This window comes from Vicugna pacos, chromosome 19 (genome assembly GCF_048564905.1).
Source record: "Vicugna pacos chromosome 19, VicPac4, whole genome shotgun sequence".
NCBI classification, from domain to species: domain Eukaryota; kingdom Metazoa; phylum Chordata; class Mammalia; order Artiodactyla; family Camelidae; genus Vicugna; species Vicugna pacos.
In genome coordinates, this window is record NC_133005.1 from 30,453,669 (window position 1) to 30,474,751 (window position 21,083).

At 44.0% G+C, this 21,083-nt stretch overlaps 1 long non-coding RNA gene across 2 annotated transcripts in view; it reads right to left on the minus strand.

Moving 5' to 3' along the window:
• Nucleotides 1-15,747, minus strand: part of LOC140687293 (uncharacterized) — a 193,690-nt gene extending 177,943 nt beyond the window's left edge. For both annotated transcript variants that reach the window (XR_012061490.1, XR_012061491.1), the window contains exon 1: nt 15,581-15,747. This is a non-coding gene — a long non-coding RNA (uncharacterized lncRNA). The remainder of the gene's footprint in view (nt 1-15,580) is intronic.
• Between the last annotated feature and the right edge of the window lie 5,336 nt (nt 15,748-21,083).

Here is a 21,083-nt window from a genome sequence, read left to right on the forward strand (position 1 = left end):
GTTCCCAGACAGCAAACAGGGATGCTCACCCTAATTAAAAATCTATATCTGACCTACACGTGGTAAGTATGAAATAATATCTTTTTCTAAAAACTTGAATTGGTACCAGTGACATCACTTATCCAGATATGCCCCCCCCACTTGCCCTCTCTCACACCCCCCGGCAGGCTCACAAGATTGAGTGGGGAAAGGGTCCTAATTCAGTGCCTGGAAAAGGTCTTTCCAGGCCCCTATAAGAAGCAACCCCTTCCCCCAATGGCCAGGGATGCCTGGAGGGGTCCCCCACCTGGAAACATCCTGTTCCATGTCCCCTCTTCTGGTGCCAAAGTCTTTCTGCTCCAAACATACAGGCCCCAGGGGGCCACCCCCGCAGTCCCGGAAGCCAAGAGCTGCTTTTCGGCTAGGCCCCAGCCCCTTTCACACTCAGGTAAAACTTTAACCAGAGGCCTTTGGCGGCAGCACTGGGCCCTAAGCTCCCATTCAGGGCGTGATAAATGACCGCTGTCACAGCGACATGAATGCTCATATTGAAAAGCCCTTCTTTCTGTCTCCCTCCCTTTCAGGCCGCCAACTTCTTCTCTCTTAAGTCACCGGGCATCACTCACATGTCACCCTCTCCTGAATGCCCCCCAGTCAGGGACCCTTGCTCCCTCTGTCCCTCACCTCCCACCTGCCCCTCCCCTCCCCCTTCCTCTTGGGTCTCTTTCCTCACCCCCCTCCATTCTCTCCTTCTTCTCTCTTCCTCCTCCCCAAATTCTCTCCTCTTCCCTCCCCATCTCTTTCCTCTCCTCCCCATCCCTCAGCCCCTAGCCCTGACTTGTCCCATCCCAGGTTCTGGAAGAAGGAAGCTCACGCTCTGGTCCTGTCACCCATGTTGTCGCCACCAGGATAGGGGATCACAGATGGAGGAAATGGTCATCCCTGTGTCTCACCCTCACTCTCTGTTGTGGGCACAGGCACTGCGAATGCAGCCCTAAAGGGAAGGGAGGCAACACCAAACAGGGACCCCAAAAAGGAAATGAGAAAAGAGCAGACTCATAGTGCCCTTATCCAAGGGGTTTTACCCCAAATGCCAGGGCTACTATATTTGTGTCAGTCTGGGTTGTGTTTCTCTGGAGAGAGGAATCAAAGATTCCATCTGGTCCCAGAATAGACCAAGAACTGCCACTCAGAGGCTCTGCTCATCCCAAGATGGCCCAACAGCCCCAGAAACCCCAAACTAACTTCACACTGCGGGTATCAAAGCTGTGCGGCTGGGACAGATAAACCCTGAGTCTGAAGCCTCGGCCCAGCTGGCCTCCCTTCCCTCACCCACAGCTTCTTCTGCCTTAAGAAGGAGCCTCACAAAACAGAAACAGACGCAGACATAGAAAATAAACTTATGGTTACCAGAGGGGGAAAGGGGGCAGGAAGGGATAAATTGGGAGTTTGAGATTTGCAGATATTAACTACTAAACATCAAATAGATAAACAAGTTTCTACTGTATAGCACAGGGAACTATATTCAATATTTTGTAGCAACCTATAATGAAAAAGAATATGAAAAAGAATATATGTATGTATATGTATGACTGAAACATTACACCATAAACTGATACAACATTGTAAACTGACTATACTTCAATTTAAAAAAAGTAAAATATGGGGGAGGATATAGCTCAGTGGTAGAGTACATGCCTAGCATGCACGAGGTCCTGGATTCAATCTCCAGTACTACAATTAAATATATATATAATTTATATTTATATATATGTAAGTAAACGTGATTGCTTCCCCCAGCCAAAAAAAAAAAAAAAAGAACACACACACACACAAATGAAATAAAATAGCTAAACTTGCTATTAGCCCAGGAAATTATATTCAATATCTTGTAGTAACCCATAATGAAAAACAATATGAAAAAGAATATATATATATATATATACATCTGCATAACTGAATCACTAGGCTGTAAACCAGAAATTAACACAACATTAAAAACCTGACTATATTTCAAAATTAAATTAAATTTTATAAAAAAGAAGGAGCCTCACTGGGACAGCCAGGGACAAAGGAGGCCAGAACCCACCACAGAAAGGGCATTGAATCAGTCTCAAAGCCAGGAGAAATGGCTGTTTTCTTTGGGGGAGGAAAACAGAAATTTGGGAGGAATGGCAGCGAGTGGCTGTGTGCTATCTTATCTTTGTCAGTGCCCTCTTCCGCCCTGATACCCATCAGCTACCCTGGAAGCTAAGGAAGCTAAGGATGGATTCTCCATGACTGTGTCCATTCAGGAGGCACCTCATTTGGTATGTGGATTTTAAAGGTGCCTTTTACTTCAAGGTGCTCGTGTTGTCCTTGAGATGACTTTCCAGGGACTTCTGTTTTGGTAACAAATGGAGCTGCAAAGCACAGGTGGTAAGAAGAGCATGGTGCATGCCCCCGCCCCTCAGGACCACCTGCTGGGTGCCTTTCCACAGCCATCCCGGCACCAGATACCCAGGGCAGTCTTGAGACTATGAACCCCTGTGCATTATGGGAGACAAGTGAGGTATAGGTGAAGCCATTGCTAAGTCTGCTTAGCCCAGAATTCACATAGGGCAGGAGGAAAGGAGGGGCTCCACTCACTCTGCATAGGGTCTGCCCTCCATCTCAAATAGGAGAAGTACCAGCTATGGACCTACCACAGGACATGGGTAGCCACAGGTAGCTTCCCTAATACACAGCTAAGGCAGTGGACACAGGTCCATAAAATGCCCTCCAAAATAGGACCCTAGGGTCAAATATACTCAGGAAACACAGCTTGATAATATGCCTTTCTTAGATGGTTGCAATGAAGATTAGCATATTCAAGGCTCTGAGAAATCCTACAGCCAACCAGCTTAACTCAGAGCTTCCCAAACTTACTTAACCAACAGCTGAGTCCTTGTTTGTGCAGAATGACCATCAGCATTCCTGGAAACACCGTCTTCCCTGAGGCATGTTACCTACCTGACCTCACTGTACTGCTAATAACTCTAGGAGGGGAGTATGATTATTATCCCGTTAGATGGATGAAGACCATGAGGATCTAGAAGAACTTGCACTCAAGCATAGGGATTTAGACTCTACCTTTTGAAGAGAGGAGTCCCAAGGAGTTTCCATTCATATTTTAAAACCACTCCATCCCCCTTTCTCCCTTGACTGCACCTCTTAGACTCCAAGATGGAGTCTAGTTTCTTCTAGCTTTTCATCTCTTGACATAAGCAATTTCCTCATCCAAAAAGCCAGTTGGAATTTGATTATTTGTTACTTGCAGCCAAAGGGCTTCTTAGAGACACAGATTTTTAAACAGATTATTATGACACAATGTGACAAGTGTCTTAATCAACATATTCACAGTTTTCTGCTGAGACAGCAAAAGAGAGAGAGAGAGAGAGAAAGAAAGAATCAGCTAGCCTGGCCTGTGGGAGGACCAAGAAAGGTGATCCTTGAACAGAATCCCCAAAGGAGGTTTGTTCCCCAGACAGCAAGGTGGAGAAGCATGAACCTCGACAGGAGCAAAGCACTGTGAAGCATTTACTAGATGTAATACCTTCAGATACATCCCTCTGATGAGAAAACAGACTGAGACAGATTATGTACCTTACCCAAGGGGACATCACTGCTAACTGGCTGGGCCAGAATTTGAGCCTGGGTCTGCTTTACGGCAAAGCCCCAGTAAGTATCCCCACAGCATGCTGCCTCATCACCAAACTACCAGCAACAAAACGGACATCTGCTGCTTCTGAGAACAGACACCCCTTCGGTGCCCCAGAGCTGGTGACTTTTCCTGGATTTATATGGAGAATCTAATTCTGGTGGCACCAAAGGCTGTGACAGCTGGAGGAAAAGTCCTAAGAACCTTCTGAGAGTTCTGCACTTGAGCCTACAAGGTGTTTTCCATAGGCGCAAATTCTTTAAGCTTTTAGGGACTGTGAGATCTTCCATTCCAACTATTACAAAGAGCTTCTGTGATTTTTATTATATTCTTAATGCCCAAGTTTCACCCTGCTCTCACTGAATTTTACTGCATAATTTCAGTGACATTTAACTCCTTGTGCTGGAAGAAAAAAAAAAGGCAGGAAATTTAGAAAAACAAGACCTATGCTGAAATTCTGCTCCACTACTTAATAACCTGGATAACTTCTCTCACTTCCAGTTACTTGGTGATTTGATTCTACACAAATTATTTTAACAGCTCTTGGTTTCCTCAGCTGGGAAATAAGGGTAATATTCCCAACCTTGTATGACTTGGAGGATTCACTGAGATAACGACTGGTCCACAGAAGGTTCCAGATGCCTATCAGTTCCTATCTTCAATCCCTACAGTCTTTTCTTCTTACTTTCTCAAAGACTGTGCCAAATCAAAAGCAAACAATCTTCTCAATTGGACTCATCAGGAGTTCTCCAGACAGGGGCAACGTTAAAAATAGTTAACAACCAATACCACACAGGCATCATCAATCACACTACGTATAATCGATTGAAAGCCAAATTACAGTAAAGATTGCTTAAGTATTTTTCCTCTTCCTGAGAAAGAAAAGGAATTCTCCCTCCTGACTCTACATTCCCCACCAACAAATGAAAACTGGCCACCAGGGGAGACGATGATGCTAGCAATTACAAATCTGAGACAGAGTGCAAGCCAAAAATAATAGCTTGAACCAAATCATAAGCTTAGCCAGCATTCATTGGGTACTCGCCATGTGCCAGCACGTGCCCAGCACTTTACACATACGTCCTTCCTTCACTCTCATAAACATCCCACAGAGCAGGTGTGACCATTATCTCTATTTTTCAGAGGGGAAAACTCAGATCTAAAGAGGTTAAGCAAATTGCCCAAAGCCACAGAAAGAAGGTAAGTGACAGAGCTGGGACAGCAACATGGGTCTGCCTGACACCAAAGCCCGTAACCACAACCATCAGATTCTATTATCTGACCTTTTCCATGATTAGAAGCTGAGGCTTTTACTTCCCCTCTCCCTGCCCCATGGCTGGACACCTGCGTCTCAGATAACACAAACTCTTCACAGAGGCAGCCCTAATCCCCCATCAATGCCTCTGTCTTAGGTCAGGTTCCAATCAGGCAGACCTCAAGACAAAGATTTAGGTGCATGTGACTTATTAGAGAAATGCGCTCAGAAGAAATCAGTAATGGATAGAGAGAAGCAGGTCAGAGAATGGCAGAAAGCCACACAAGGTTGTGATCACAGACAAAAGCCCCACCAAGGGTAGTGTCACCCTGATTCTACAGGGGCAGAAGTTGCATCTCAGGGTGGCCCTGACCCCAAGGCAGGAGAGCTCCACCAGGAGAACGGTGAGGATGTAAACTGTAGATTCCCAAGAATCTTCGGACTCTCTGTGCACTTGAGCAACGTGACTCCAGTAACCTAAAGACAATTCTCCAAAGCAGAGAGAAGAGATACAAGTGCTGGCCTTTGAAAACACACCCAATGGTCTCGGGGGCAGAAGGTCGGGATGAGCAAGGAAATAAGAAGGGTCCCAGAGGGATTGGGACAGATCTCAAAGCTCCTGCAGGTGGGGCTGAGGATAGACCCTGTTCTGTTGAAGTCCATCAGTCGTCATGACCACATCATCCTTGTGCTGTGCTGGGAACAATGAGGTGGAGACAGACAGATTTCAGGCAGAGAGGTCCTGGCTGCGACAGACAAGAACATCTCCTCTTTCTGAGTAAGTGACAACTCTGGGTCAGGACGGCACTTGGGGCTCCTCACTCAGTGAGTGGGTGCTGAAGGATGAGCCAAAGCAGAATGATAACTGTGGGTGCTTTTAGGCAGGCTCCCTGAGACTGCAGTCATGACTGGCGGGCTGGTATTAATGACTTCGATTTTATTTTACAAGAAGAATTGACTTCTATGTCTAGACTGTGGCCTTAAGATGAAACATTCAGGCATCTCTCTTGATGAGTAGTTCTAGATATCTACGACAAAAGAAATCTTCCTTTATTCAAAAAAATTAAAAGGCTTGACAATCCTGCTATTCAGTGTCACATTTCTATGCATTATGGACCTCAACTCTTATGAAAATATAATAGAAAAAGGGGGAAAACTAAACTGAGAATTGCTTCATTATTAGTGAAGAATCACCCTGAATTCACATGAGTAATTAACTTTAAAATATCAAGCTCAACTACTAATTAACCTTCAATCAATGCTTTAAATAAATTTTACCATACTTTCCAAAGTAAAAATATATTAATGACATATGTTCAATATTATATATCTTTCCTATACTCTGATTAATTGAAAGTATTTTGTAATTTTCCAAACTTGCTGTTCTTTAAAATGATATTAAAGCTGGGGATGGTGAGGGTGAGTAGAAGTCAGATCATGAATGTCCAGCCAGGTCACACTGAGACTGGCAACATCCTAAGGGTTGGTGAACTCACATCACAGCAGCTACCCTGCTTATCCAGAAGGGAAAAAAAAAATCTGTTTGGGAGGTGTTCGTTTTAGGGCTCCAATAAGCATCCCTGAGTTCTTCCTGATCTCTGCCTGAGCTGGCCACATGGAAACAGCTAGAACCCCAAATCCAGATCACATGGAATTAGGTATTCAACTCACATCCTAGCTACCAAGACCTGAATGACCAGTTGTTCTTTTTTCTCTAGAGTGCGGAGGGGATCCTCCCCTACGATCCTGCATCCCTGCCACTTGGTACATCACTGAGAACTGGGGAGCCAAGGGGGTCAGTATGAAAGGGTTACTGTGTGCTGGAGCCTCCAAGAAATATTTCACAGGCATGATTATTATGTCTTCATAATGACCCTGAGAGACTGGGTCCATTATGGTCCAAATGGTCCATAGCAGTGACCATTAATGCTTGCTAATATCCATGTGCTCCTCGACACTTCCCAGCCTCCCTTGCATCTAGTTTGGGGTAATTAGACTGAATTTTAGCCAATGGACTATAGGTGGACATAACGAATGCCACTTCCAAGCCTACCTCCTAAAGCCAAGGTCAGCAAACGCTTTCTGTACAGGGCCAGGTAGTAAATATATTAGGTTTTGCAGACCATGTAGTGTCTGTCACAACTACTCAACTCTACCACTGTAGAGCAAAAGCAGCCATTGACAATGAACAAACAAAAGGGTGTGCCTGTTCCAATAAAACTTTATTGACAAAAACTGGCCAGAGACCACAACTGCCTCCCAGGTGTAGGTTTGCTGACCTTTGCCCTAAAAGATCCCATTAAAGGGTTTTTTAAGGCAGAGAAGGCAGCTTTAGGAGATGGCAGAGCTACAACATGAAACAGCCTGGCTCCCTGAGTCACCACTGGTACTGTGATGGAAGCAAGAAATAATGTCTACTGTGTTGAACCACGGAGATTTGGGGGTTGTTTGTTATAGCCTCTTGCATTAATTTACCTGACTAACAAAGTAGGTTTAATTGTTCTTTATACATATAGTGAATTGTCCACCTCTATCTACCCAGGTCACTGGCTCTGTCTACTTCTGGAGGAGGCTGTGATTCAATGACAGCTCACCAAGTATGGATGCAACTAAGTGTTAGCCCTGAACCGGACAAGAGCCAGTGCATACACACAATATTCTCCACACCACTGGCCTTGGAGAATTTTCCTTTTGACAGCTAGAAAAATGACATTCAGAGAGGGAAGTTATCCTCCCAAGCTTACGAAGTAAAGAAATATTTGAGCCAGGTCTGGGGGACCAACTCATCCCAGTTTGCTAGAACTTTCCTGGTTTTAGCACTGAAAATCCCACATCCCAGGAAACACTGCTGTCCTGGATGAACAGGGCTAGCTGGTCACCTAGCACAGGTCAGCCTGGCTCCAAAGCCTATTCTCATCAGGAAGGAGATTGTGGGAGGCCCCACCCGGCTCAGCCTGATCCCTGCTGGGAGGCCTCTCCGGCCAGTGCCCATTCCAAGTGTGACAGACCTGCAAGAGGAGTGTGGAACTGTGTCATCTCCCCCAGGCCCCAGCCCTTCTCCCTGAAGGCAGTAAGTTGGGCATGAATTTTAAATACACACTAGCTTGAGTGTGGAAGTCAGCCCTGACATCTATAAAATGGCACTAAATCCTGCTTTTATGAGCTCTGGCTGCATTCTGCTGAGTGTTTTATCACACTCACTGGAAGTTTACTGAGGAGAGTTAATAACCCAAAAATGCTGGGGCCTGCCTATCCCTGGACGGAGGAGAGGTGGAGTACCCAGTGGTGACTTGGGAGCAGCTGTTAGCACTCATGCCAGAGATGCGTGCCCCTCCACTTCTCCGTGCTCTGCTCTGCCCAGGACCTGCCCATTCCTTCACTTATCCCCCCATCCAAAAGTCCTACCAGCTGTTCAGCACCCAAGCTCAGGCTGAGCTCAGGTGGTTGGGGAAGGCCTCTCTGAGAGGGTGACATCTGGGCTGAAACCTGAAGGTTGAGAAGAAGCTGGTCATTCCAGAAACAAGAGGAAAAATGTCTCGTGGAGAGGGAACAGCATAAGCAAAGACCCTGAATCCTGTGACGCATTCCAGGCAGAGAAGGCTTTCCGGAGGAGCACAAGAGAAGGCCAGGACAAATCCTCAAACCACAGCCTGGAGGAGATGGACAGAGGAAGCGACACACCAAAAGGAAACCAGTGCAGAACAGTCAGAGAGGTGGGAGGGAAAACCTGGCAGAGGGGAACCATAGGCGCTCAGGAAGGGAGCATCTCAAGAAGAAAGAATCCGTGGCATCAGATACTATAGAAAAGCTGAGTAAGAAAGCAAAGAAAGGGGTCTCTTGGCTTTGGCAATGTCAATGTCACAAATACTTACTGTGTGCCTATATGTACCAGGCTTTGTGCTAAGCTTCAAGGAGGCAAAGATAAAATAAAACACAGGGGTGGAGGAGGACAAAGAAATATACAAATATTTTCTATCACATGCCTTCAGTGCTACAGGATCCCAGAAGAGGGGCAGAGTAACTCAACCTGGAGAGGTGAGGGGACTTCTGAAAGGAAGGCACATTTAAGCTGGGTTGTGAAGGGTGAATAGGAGTTTACTAGATAGGTGCGGAGACAGGAAACATCAGGGGAAAAGGCATCATAGTGACACTAAGGAATGCAGGAGGTCCCTGACATGGGAGAGCTGGGAAGATGACGCTGAGGGGAAAGGGAAGGAGTAAGTGGCCTCTTAGGCCCTGCCAAGGAGTTTGGGTTTATTCTCCAGGCAACAGGGAGGCACAGAGGGAGACAGCATCAGACATGCACTTTAGAAAACAGTCTCCAGCTGTGGGTCACCCCCAGTTTCGACACCAACCTCCTGAGTGACCTTGGACAAGTCCCTTCCACTCTCTGGGCCTCAGTTTTACCCACTTTGAACTGGGGAGAAGAGACCATCCCCTCCAGTTCTCATAATCTGAGAGTCCTGTGGTTATTCTCAGAGTCAGCTGTTCTGAGAGGACTTTTTGTTGATATGCGTCTGATACAAATAAATTCATTGAGCAGATTCTGATTTTCAGAGTTGTCATTGGCCTTAGTTTTTGAGGAGGGCTAAAAGACTTGGGATCAAGCAGGCCACCAGCGCATCTAAGAGGCTTTTTCCCAATTCCCTGGTGAGGATGAGAAGTGAAGACTCCGTCGTGGCCCAGGGGAAGGGCTGACATTTGGTGAGATGTCTGTATTTAACTCCCACCACTTGACATCTGTTTCCAATTAATCTGCCTGTGTTAAGAGGGATGCTGCCCAGAACGCACAATTCAAGCTCAGTTCTGGAGAGTCAGAGGGAGGCAGCCAGAACGGGTTAGTGCAGACCCTGGTCCACCCACTCCCCTCCACTCTATTGCAGTGAGGCTCCCATGGACCCTTAGGAGCAGCTGGCCTGCAAGGTGCTGGAGACCCACTCCACTCCCCCCTTTGCAATTTACACTTCAGCAATATCAAGCATGATGTGTCTGAAGAACTAAAAGAAAGCCAAGATCACTGACATACTGAGTGGAGGAGAGCGGCATGAAGTGGACAGACAAGTAGGGAGGGGCCAGATCATTCAAGGACTTGTAGGCCAAGGGGAGGAGTTCCATTTTTATTCTAGGTCTGGTGGGAAACAACAGGGCCCAATTTGCATATCTGAGAGATGCCTCTGGCAGCTCACTGGGGATGGGTTGGACAGAGGCAAGAGGGGGAAGGGGACATCGTGTCAAATTGGACTGGAGAAGGCAGAACTATGGAAACAGTAAAAAGGTTAGTGGTTGCCAGGGGTTGGAGAGGTGGAAGGGATGAAGAAGCGGAGCACAGAGGATTTTTAGAGCAGTGAAACTAGTCTGTATGACACTATGTAATGGCAGCTACAAGTCATCACACACTTGTCAAAACCCATAGGAATGGGTACAGCACCACGAGGGAACCCTCCTGTAAACTATGGACTTCGGGTGATGATGTGTCCATGTAGGTTCATCGACTGTAACCAGGGTTCACAAGTCGGGGTTGCTGATAGAGGGGGAGGTGGTGCCGGTAGGAGGAGAGGGGGTACACAGGAAATCGCTGTACATTGCAGTCAATTTTGCTGGGAACCTAAAACTCCTCGAAAACACAGAGCTCATCAAGTTAAAATTTTAAATTCACCTGTTTCTGTTCACTTTTTTTAATATGGCCACAAGTAAAGGTAAAGGTGAACTTTCACGTGTGGCTCTCACCGTGTCTCCCCAGGCTAGCACAGAGGGAGAAGGGATGGTGGTGGTTGGACTCGGGCAGTGGTGGGAGAGGCACAGTGGAGAAGACATAGCTGAGATGTATTTTTGGAGGGAGCACTGGCAGCTCTTGCTGTTAAACTGGATGTCGGGGGTGAGGGAGAGGAAGGGGAATATCAGAAACAGTAGCGTTGGTTCTGGCTTGAGCGCTTGGATAGACAGCGGTATCACTGCCTTGAATGGGGAAGACTTAGGGGAGGGGAAATCTTGGGAGGAGGGCGGGGGCGGGGAGCTGCATGTTCCCTTGGGACAAGGTGAGTTCGAGGTGCCTGTAAGATGTCAAATAGCAATGTCAAGCAGACAGTTGGACGCCCAGGCCTGGTCCTCAGGAGCAAAGTCTGGGGAGAAGATCTCAATTTGGAAGCAACCATTGGAAAAAAACTAGGTCCCTCCTCTGGGTCTGAATCTCACCACAGACAGTCAGACAGACAGATGGACAGAAATGTCAGTGCACACCCCTGCTCTCCCAGTTACAGCAAAACCTTCTAAATATGCAAGTGTTGTCTCTCGGCACCCTGTGGTCTCTGCAAGTCACCAGCTCTGCCTCTTCGCTCCCCTCCCCGCCGCACCTAAACCCCCTTTCTGGGTTCCCACCTCCCAAACTTGCCAGGCAAAAACTGTGGCGCAGGCGCCCACCGCAGACAGCCTTCGTCAGTGAGCCGTGGGTCAGGATGTTTGCACAAATGCCTCACAGCATCATTTATCTTGAGGGATGTCAACTCGAAAAATGTTAGCTCATGTCACTGTCGGTGGAAATGCCAAAAATTAGCTTTCTTTCATCAGAAAATGGAATAATTAACTTTGCAACTGTTTTCCAAACTGCTAATTAATGGGTTTTCCCCACTTGATTTGTCAGGCTACACGGCGAGCAGAACAGCAGCCTGGGCCCCTGGAGGATTCCCGCCTCCCCTCCTCCCGGTCTCCGGGAGTCGGAGTTGGAAGAAGTTACAGGAAAACAAGTGGAGGAAAGCAAGGCCAGAGGAAAACGCTGCTATTTTGGGACCAAGAGTTCTCCTTTTCCTTTCAAAATCAGTCTCTCACCACTTTGCTCTCCCACATCGTTGCCTCCAGTCGATCTCAAAATTGTGGTGGTTAGTCTTAGTTGATGGGCTCACCCAACATCTGTCACCCAAACTTGGAGGTCAAATCAGATGCCTCTCTCCCTTACCCGAGATGGTAGGGGGCAGTGGTTAAATCCTGGAGGTAGACAGATGTGGGTATCAGTGCCAGTCTGAGTTCCTACCAGCTGTGAGCCCTAAAGCAAAACACTCCCCCGGCTCCCCCGCCAACCACCTCATCTCTAAAATGGGATCCGTAGTAGACCTACATCAGCAGCTTACTGGAAGCTTAAAGAAGATGACAAACACAAAGCCACGGGCATGCTGTTTCAGACATAGTAAGTCCTCAACAAACAGGGCTATCAGTACATCTTTTACCCCATCTCCATCTATACTGCTCCTGATATGGCTCAAGCTCCTCCTCTGTCCCCTGGATTGTCACCTCTTCAATGAGGGTCAGTCCATCCCCACTGTGAGTGCTAAAGAAGTTTTCCCACCATGCAAATCTGAGCATGTGGTGGGTTAGATTACTGGTCCCAATTCTTATTCCACTATATCAGGACTATGCATCCATACCCTTTGCCTTGTAGCTCTGCAGAGCCTCCCGCTGCAGACAGAGTGTACTGCCCCATTGATTGTGTCAAGTATTTTTAAATTTTAATTGTGGTAAAATACACATAAAATTTGCCACTTTCTCCTTCAGCAAGCTACTATCAATATTGGCTGCTAATAGCTTTCACTCCCCTCCTTTCTCCGGAGAATTGCCATTGCCCAAACAAGATCTGCCAGCTTGTAGCCAGTGATTGATTGACAAGGGAGGGGCCTTTCAAAGAGCCTTAAGACAGGACCAAGGCCAAGGTGCCCTTTTTGCCTCTCCATTGGACCAGGTTGAAGTCGACCTCCAACTAACATCACATCCTGACTTAACTTTCTTCACCTGCTTTATCGTGTTTCCTTAACTTTCCTTCTCCTGAGAACTGTCCCCTGCTAAAACATTTTCACAATAACCCCTATGAGCAGTAATAGATAGTTGCTGTCTTAAGCCACTGAGTATTGAGGTGTTTTGTTACATGGCATTATGAACTGATACAATTAGAGCACATAATACACGGAATACAATCCAGCCATTAAAAACAATGCTTTACATATTGACTCCAAAACAAGTCAACAAGGCAATTTTGCTAGAAACAAAAGTTGGTCCCAATAGAGTATGTATAGCAGCATTCTTTCTGTTAAAGTTAATATGTGCTTCTGTGAGATATTCAGGTACAGAGAAATGTCTGGCAGGGACTTCAGTGGTTAACAGTGTCTATTGTTGTGTGGCGGGATTATAGACAATACATTCCTTTTGTCTTTCCACTTATTTTATACGATTTGGTATTTAAATTGAATTTTCTTTTTTATCTGAATTAAAGTTCTTAAAAAAAAATTTACCAACTTAACCATTTTTAACCATACACTTTAGTAGTGTTAAGTACTTCACATCATTATGCAACAAAACTCCAGAATTCTTTTCATCTTGTAAAACTGAAACACTATCAGTTGACCAACAATTCCCCATTTCTCCCTCCCGTCACCCCTAGCAACCACCATCCTACTTTCTGTCTCTATGAATTTGACTACTCTAGGTACCTAACATAAGTAGAATCATACAGTATTTGTCCTTTCTTATTTCACTCAGCATAATGTCCTCATGGTTCATCCATGTTGTAGCCTGTGTCAGAATCTGCTTCCTTTTTATGGTTGACTAATACTCCTACTGATGTTGGGCTTAGCCATGTGACCTTCTTTGTCCAGTGAAATGTTAGCAGAAGGATATGATGCATGCAGGAGCTTTAAACATGCTTGCATAGCTTAGCTTGGTTTCATGTACTCCGATGAAATGCCATGTGAAGATTAGGCCCCACATAGCTGCTGACCCTTCATCCTGGATCCCAAAATGAAGACACAGCAGACCTGAGCCCAGCTGGAAGCCTGGAGTCCAGCCTGGCCCAGTCAAACCCAGCCAAGGTTAACTAAAAGTCAAATGACCCGTGAACATTAAAATAAATCTCTGGGATTGTTTGTTATGCAGCAAAAACTACTCCCCTGCAATGCCACCCCTGCCCAGAGCCCTCCCTCCCTGGGTGCATTAAATGTGTACTTCCTGAATAGAGATGGAGGCTCTCAGCTTAAGAGAGCTCTTGATAACCATCTTGTCCCTGCAATACGCATGCCTTCTCCCATCAAAAGAATACCACCAGGCACCTCACTCATACACCACAGAACACGAAGGTTCATAGACTAAATTGGGATGCTTAAATCATGCTGTTCATTAAACCAATTAAGACTCAAAGCAAAAAAAAAAAAATCAAGAAAATAAGATGTGAAGTTGGTTGGCACATTTAAGATGGGTTACATCTTAAATGGGTGGGTGGAAGGACCAAATGACCCCACAACCCTGAGGTATGCAATCTTCATATGTCCTGTCTCTCTGTCACATCAGCCTGCCCTGCTGATGCATGGTTCAGAGGATCAGAGTTGAGATTTGAGCAAGGGGGTCTAACAGACAGAACGTGCTGGGGTCAATCACACACATGAGTCTATTGAAGAGATAAAGTCAAGTACATATACCTAGACCCTGCTGCAGCTTGACCACTCACCCCTGAACAGCCATGGGTTTTATCTGCATTTCTTGGACAGACCATATGTTGGGACTGAATGAGACCAAGATTGGTAACACCAGTGGGTGGTCAATTTAGGGATGACCTAGCTGTCAGACCAGAAGTGGCACAATCATGACATGGTCTTTCCACCCATTTCTATTTATGATACTCTTGTTTATTTTACCATATATGCCATTTCATTTATGAGTAGCAGGTTACTAATATTCTTACTATCTATATTTTTAACACATCTTACGAATTCTGCCTGAGTCTCACGAGCTCATTCATGGTGTATACTTAAAACATCCTCTAAGGTTTGCCTCTGTTGCATAAGCTACTGCCTTATGTACTGTCTACGCCAAACACTTCTTAAGAGGTTCATCCATCTTTTTGTTTTTCTTGTCCTTTTAGAAGAATTACATATTCTCAAGTAATACAGTACATATGCATTACATTTTTCAAACCACGCACTTTCCTACAACTCTACCACCCCCACCTTGGTCCAAGCCACCACCATCTTTCACCCATCGGCCTCTTAACTGGTCTCCCTGCTGCCACAACGACTGCCTACAAAGCAATCAGAGGGTGGCTTCAGAAAAGGGAAATCTCTTCCTACTCAGACTGGCTGTAAAGTCTAAATTCCTGAGTGGCATTAAGACCTACTGTGCTACAATGACAATTGCCTCTCCTCTCACTTCCTGCCCTGCCATTCACATCTCCCCACACTGTGCCCTCTCAGCACCAGCCCCATCAAGAATGAGCTCCTTCCCATGTACCTGCTCAACTCAATCCATGAATAGATACACCTTCTTCAAACTGTCCTGCCCTCCAAGACTGGGTCCTGGGTGGTAGGAAATGGGGACTGAAACTGTGATGTATTTCAGGATAGGAACTTGAAGAATTTAGGAAGTTATCAGACCAGATGTTCAAAATCTGCTCTCTCAGGAACAATTCTCATTCATGTATTCATTTAACACATATTTATGAGTGTCCACCAGGTGCCAGGCACTGAGCAAAGTGCTAGAGACAGGCGGATGAGTAAAACAAACATAGTCTCCCAAATTACAGGCCTCTCCAAGAATACCCCATTCCAGGCCCATCGTGCTCTGTAACCTGGAGGGTTCACCCCACAAAGCAGCGCCTGCCAGGCGAAAGTGGGCTCCGGAAAGCTTTGATTACTCACAGCCTCTAAGCCCATCTTGCACTCCACTCTTCATTCTGCTTCCTGGCTTCTGGCCCCTGGGTGTACTTCTTGTTATCCGGCCCGTTGCTTGGAATTCTGACTCTCTGACTTCCGATTTCCCTCGTAAATTCAAGCCCCAAACCAGATCCAGGTATTGTAGCCTTGACCTCAGCATCAGCACCAGGAGCGAGCCCCGGAAGTCCACCCCACCAGTCCGGAAGCCCACCCCACCAGTTCGGAAGTAGTTCCGGCCTCACTCTTCCCTGCGCCTCCACGGCCGGTGCCTGCCTTCTATGGACACTGAGAGTTATCCGTGGGCTGGGCTGGCTCTCTGCTTCCCCTCGGGCCCATGAGCCATTGTCCCCGGCCACTGAGGCGCGTCTTGGAAGCACCATCTCCTCGGGCTCTTTTTCCTGCTCTGTCTGGATTGGGCTCATTTACTAAAAATTAGTTGGGAATGAAAAAAGCCCCTAGTTTATTAGCGTGCTATTATTCCCCTCCTGCCATCCCCCTGCAGCATGATGGATTGCCTGGTGAGGGGACGCAGCCCCAGCCGGGGAGTCAGCAAGCTCAGCGCGGTCCCCGGCGCAGACAGATGGGGAGGCCGAGTCCTGACCATGATTGATTAGCTCCGCAAAGCCTGTTGAGCGGAGTTCCATCAAGATTGATGCTTTCTCCTCATAACAGCATTTCCAAAAAGTTTCTATTACATTTTGATTATGTTTATAGCATCTCGCTGGTCTGGGGGAAGATGCAATCTTGTTCCCAGTGTGTGTCTTCATGGGCCGTCTCCATGCCTCGCATGGCCCTGCCTGCTTGGCCTCTGTCGAGGGCCCCTCACTTGCTGGGCAGCAAGAAAGATCTCTGTTGCGTCTCAAGATCAAGTTGGAGGAAGCCAGTGTCCACTCACCTCGTGCCCAAAGTCCATTCTCAGGCAGCTCTGATTTTTGAGCGCAAACCCCACAGGTGTTCTAAGGCCTGGGCCTGAAGGTAAAGAGAAAACCGGAGAGCAGAGATGTTTCCTGAGCCCGGCTGGATATCGGGGAAGGAACCAGGCAGCCCCCATTTGTCTACCTGGTTCCCATGGGCACAGTACAGGGCCTTGTCAAATGTCCGGTAAACTCCGTATTTAAATATTTATGTTGTGTGTGTGTGTGTGTGTGTGTGTGTGACAGCTCATCCCACAGGGGATCTGAGTGATTTACAGGAAATGGTGAAAAACGAATAAAGAATAAGAATTAGGACCAGGGAAATGCAAATCAGCCAAAAATGTTAAGACCAAAAGTAAAAAATAAAATATATACACAGCAATATATATTTATTTTATTTTGTACTTATATGATATGATGGATGTACAGTAAACTTACTGTGATAATCACTTCATGATGTATATAAATCAAATCATTATGCCATACACTTTAAACTTATACCATGCTGTTTGTCAATTATCTCAGTAAAGCTGGAAGGAAAAAAATTAAATTAAAATAATACACGTTTATATTTATATAATATATAAATAAATATATATTTATATCTAAAATATATTATTTTATTTTAATTTTATATAGTATTTTATCTTAACATATCATTATTAAATATTATTACTATAACATATATATATATAAAGTAAGATCCCACACAGTCTATGCTTGGGCCTTTAATTTGGTCTGAGTTTCCTGATAATCAAAGAGAAAAAGGAAACAAAATTAGTTACTTAGGTCTTACTGTCATTAATAAAAGAATGAAGAAAAGCCAGTTCCTCAAGGGACTCAAGGTTTCTTCAATTGTGATTCTAAAGGAAATTTCATATTAGAGAGTTCTTAATTAGAGACTGTGAGAAATGTGTTAACCAGTTAAAATGTTTCTCAGCCTGACTCTACTGACATTTTGGGATGGATAAGTTTTGCTGTAGGGGGTCCATCCTGTACATTAAGGAGTGCTGGCCTCTACCCACTGGATGCCCCTTGCACCCCCTCCTCAGCTGAGAAAACCAAAATGTATCCAGACACTGTCAAATGTCCCCAGACACTGTTAAATGTCCCCTAGGGTAGAGTTACTAGATTTAGCAAAGAGAAATTCAGGATGCCCAGTAAAATTTGAGCTTCAGATAAAGAACGAATAATATTTAAGTATAAGTATGTCCCATGCAATATTTGGGACATGCTTATACTAAAGAATTATTCCATTTTTTATCTGAAATTCAAATCTAATTGAGAATCCTGTATTTTATTAAATAACCCCTCCTGATGAACAACATCTTCTGGTGGGAACAAGATCCCCAGGATACACTGCAAGGAGCCCACTCCCTACACCAGATTTTTTTAAGTGTTACAATAGTGAAAATGTGTTTTTCCCCCTCAGTGCTTCTACTTATTTATATGTAACCAACAGTTTGTCTTCTGTTTCATATCTTTTTTAACTGTGAAACCCCACTGTGAAATATCTTGCAAATAAGTTGGAGGAATGTTTTTATCAAAAAGCAAACCAAAACAAACCTTTGATTGATAACCACTGGGTTAATGCCCTCAAGACAGCAGGTAATGGAGCCAGGGGGTTCCAGAAGGCTCTTTCTTGTAGCATCTATAGGAGTCAAGAAGATAACTCTACAATATAATTTTTTAAAACAATTCTTCATAATTCTAAATGATATCCTTATACATCGTTTTCTGCTTGATGCAAGGTTAAAACCTAGAGATACTTCACTACAACCTGCCCCTGACCTATCTGTCCAGAATCCCTTGGCAAAAAGGTAATAGGTGAGTTTCACCTGCTGGCTCGGAATGACCCCATGCTGGCTTCCTGTGGCCACTGGGATTACCATCTTTAGAAATAATCCATTCTTGGATTACTCAATTGAAAAAACTGGTTAGGCATTTAGAAAGATAGCAAGTTGGATATCTTCCTCTCTGTTCATTCCAAAATAAATTCCAGATGTATCAAAAATCTTAAGCATAGAAGTGAAATCATAGTGGTACTAGGGGAAAAAAATACAGGATAATTTTTGGAATTTCAGAATGGGAAAAGTCTTTTTGTGTCACCTTCTGGACACAAGATCCAGGAGCCATTAAAAAAAAAGGAAATATTGAGAGATTTAACTACATTAAAAATGTTTAACTCTCTGCATGGCCAACAGAAAAAAAGGAAGGCAGCAAACTCTGGGAATAATATAAGCAACATAAAATAGAGAACTAATTTTTCCATTACATAAAGAGGCCCTCACAAATCAATAAAGGGAAAAAAAATAGATAACTAGGCTTGAAAAAAAATGAACGGAGAGTTCCCAGAAAAATATAAATGGCTTTTAAACACATGAAAGAGTGATCAACCTCTCTCAGATACAAATTAAAACCATAATTTTAAACCTCTTTTTATCTATCAGATGGGCAAAGATCAAAGTGTTTAATAGCATGCTGTCGGTAAGAATAGGAGGAAGCAAAGACAGTGTTCTTTGGAATATATGCACTGGTTCTCACCCTTGGAAGGCATTTTGGCAGTATGTGTTCAAATTTTAAATGTGATATTGATACTCCACTTTTGATATTTACTCCACAGTAAATGAGAGCATATGGGTGCAAAGATGTTATGTACACAAGAGGATTCATTAAAGTATTCTTTTCATAGCAGAAGTTTGTGAATAAACTAAATGCCCACCACTACAAACTTTTTAAATAAATTACGGTACATCCATGAAAAGAAATGCAATTTTAAAATATGAGATGGCTGTAGAACATGTAGTGACAAGGAATAACCTCTAAGCTATATTGTTAAGTGAGAAAAGAAGGTGCCAAAGATGTGTAGAGGATGATAAGAAAAAGGCGATGTATGCACAAATAAACCTTTCATATCCCTTTCTGTATTCCTGTGGAGCTATGCACAAGAAACTAGTTATATTGATTTTCTCTGCAGAGTAAATATAGGGACTTGGAATGAAAGACGAAAACAATACTTACTTCTTAATGAACACTCTTCTGAACTTTTTGGATTTCTTTATATCATGTGTATGTATTCACTTTTCAAAATGAAGCACTTAAGAATTTTTAATAAAAAACACCCAATTGCACTTAAGGAAATTTATCTTATGGAATCAACCAGAGACAGGTGCTAAAATTTATGCTCCAAAATATTTATTATAATATTTTGTATAATAATGAAAAATTAGAAACAATTTCAATGTCCAATGAAAGAAGATGGGTTTAAACAAATTATGGTATATCCATATAGTAGGCTATTTTATAGCCATTAAAATTCATATTCATAAAGTATGACTTAGGACATAAGGAAATGATCCTGATATATCATTAGGTGAAAAAAAATTAGGTATAAAATTAGGTACAAAATAGTGTGATCCTGATTTTTTTAAAACATACACAGAAAGAAACGCATGTGAGATAGGAAGGCTATTTCCCAAATGTTAGCAGCCATGTCTCTGGGTGGTGGGTTTGCAGGTAATTTGTAGTCCCTTTTTTATACTTTCTATAAATTCCACATCTCCTATGAAGAGATGCTAATTTTATAATAAAGAGCATTAAATTTTATAAGAAAAAAAGAGAAAATTCCACTGGCCTACTAATGTTAAATGAAAAATAAATTTCCACTAAGATGAATCCCAAGTTCCCTAGACTCTCCATGGAGCTTAGGGACTGCCTTTATTAAACAAAAAGGCTGGGTTCTAGTGGGGGATTGTTTGGGGGCCAGCCTCACCTTGGTTAAAGACTCAGTCATCCCAGAGAGGGCCATGTCTCAGTACCATGGGATTCACAAGAGGATGGGGGACAGAGGTGCTGGCCCCATGATATTATCTGGAACTCTTCCCACATGTTTTGCCTAAAACGACTAACTTTATTCCCAGCAGAAAGCTAGAACAGCTCCTCCAAGTCCAACAAACCTTCAAAGCCCACCACATCCAGGCAGGCCTCCCTGATAACACCTCCTCTGCTTTCTTAGGACAGTGTGGCACCAGTCCTCCAGTCCCTCATTATTTACTGTACTATAAAATTTTTTAATTTATTAATAACAGCTACCATTTATTTCACATTTCATTTTGTACCACACACTATACTAAACCCTTTATATTCATTAGTCAGTTCAACCTTCACAACAATCCTATGACAAAGCCTCAATAAGTTGTACAGCTGAGCAAACTGATGCCCAGAGGGACCCAGTTACTCACTCAGACTCTTACAGACAGTAATGGCGGCACCAGGACTCAAACTTAGTTCAGTGATTTCAAAGGCAATCATCTCAACCACTATCAAATGCCTATTCAACATTGTAGTAGAGGCTCTACTCAGGGCAATTAAACAACAAAAAGAAAGTAAATGCAGACAGAAATAAAAAGAAGATTTTCCAGATTGGAAAGCAAGAAGTAAAATTTTCTGTATTCACAGATGACACGATCTTATATATAGAAAATCCTAAAGAGTCTACAAAAAATTATTTAAAAAAATAATGAGTTCAGCAATTTTGCAGGATGCAAGCTCAATATGCAAAAAATCCATTGTAT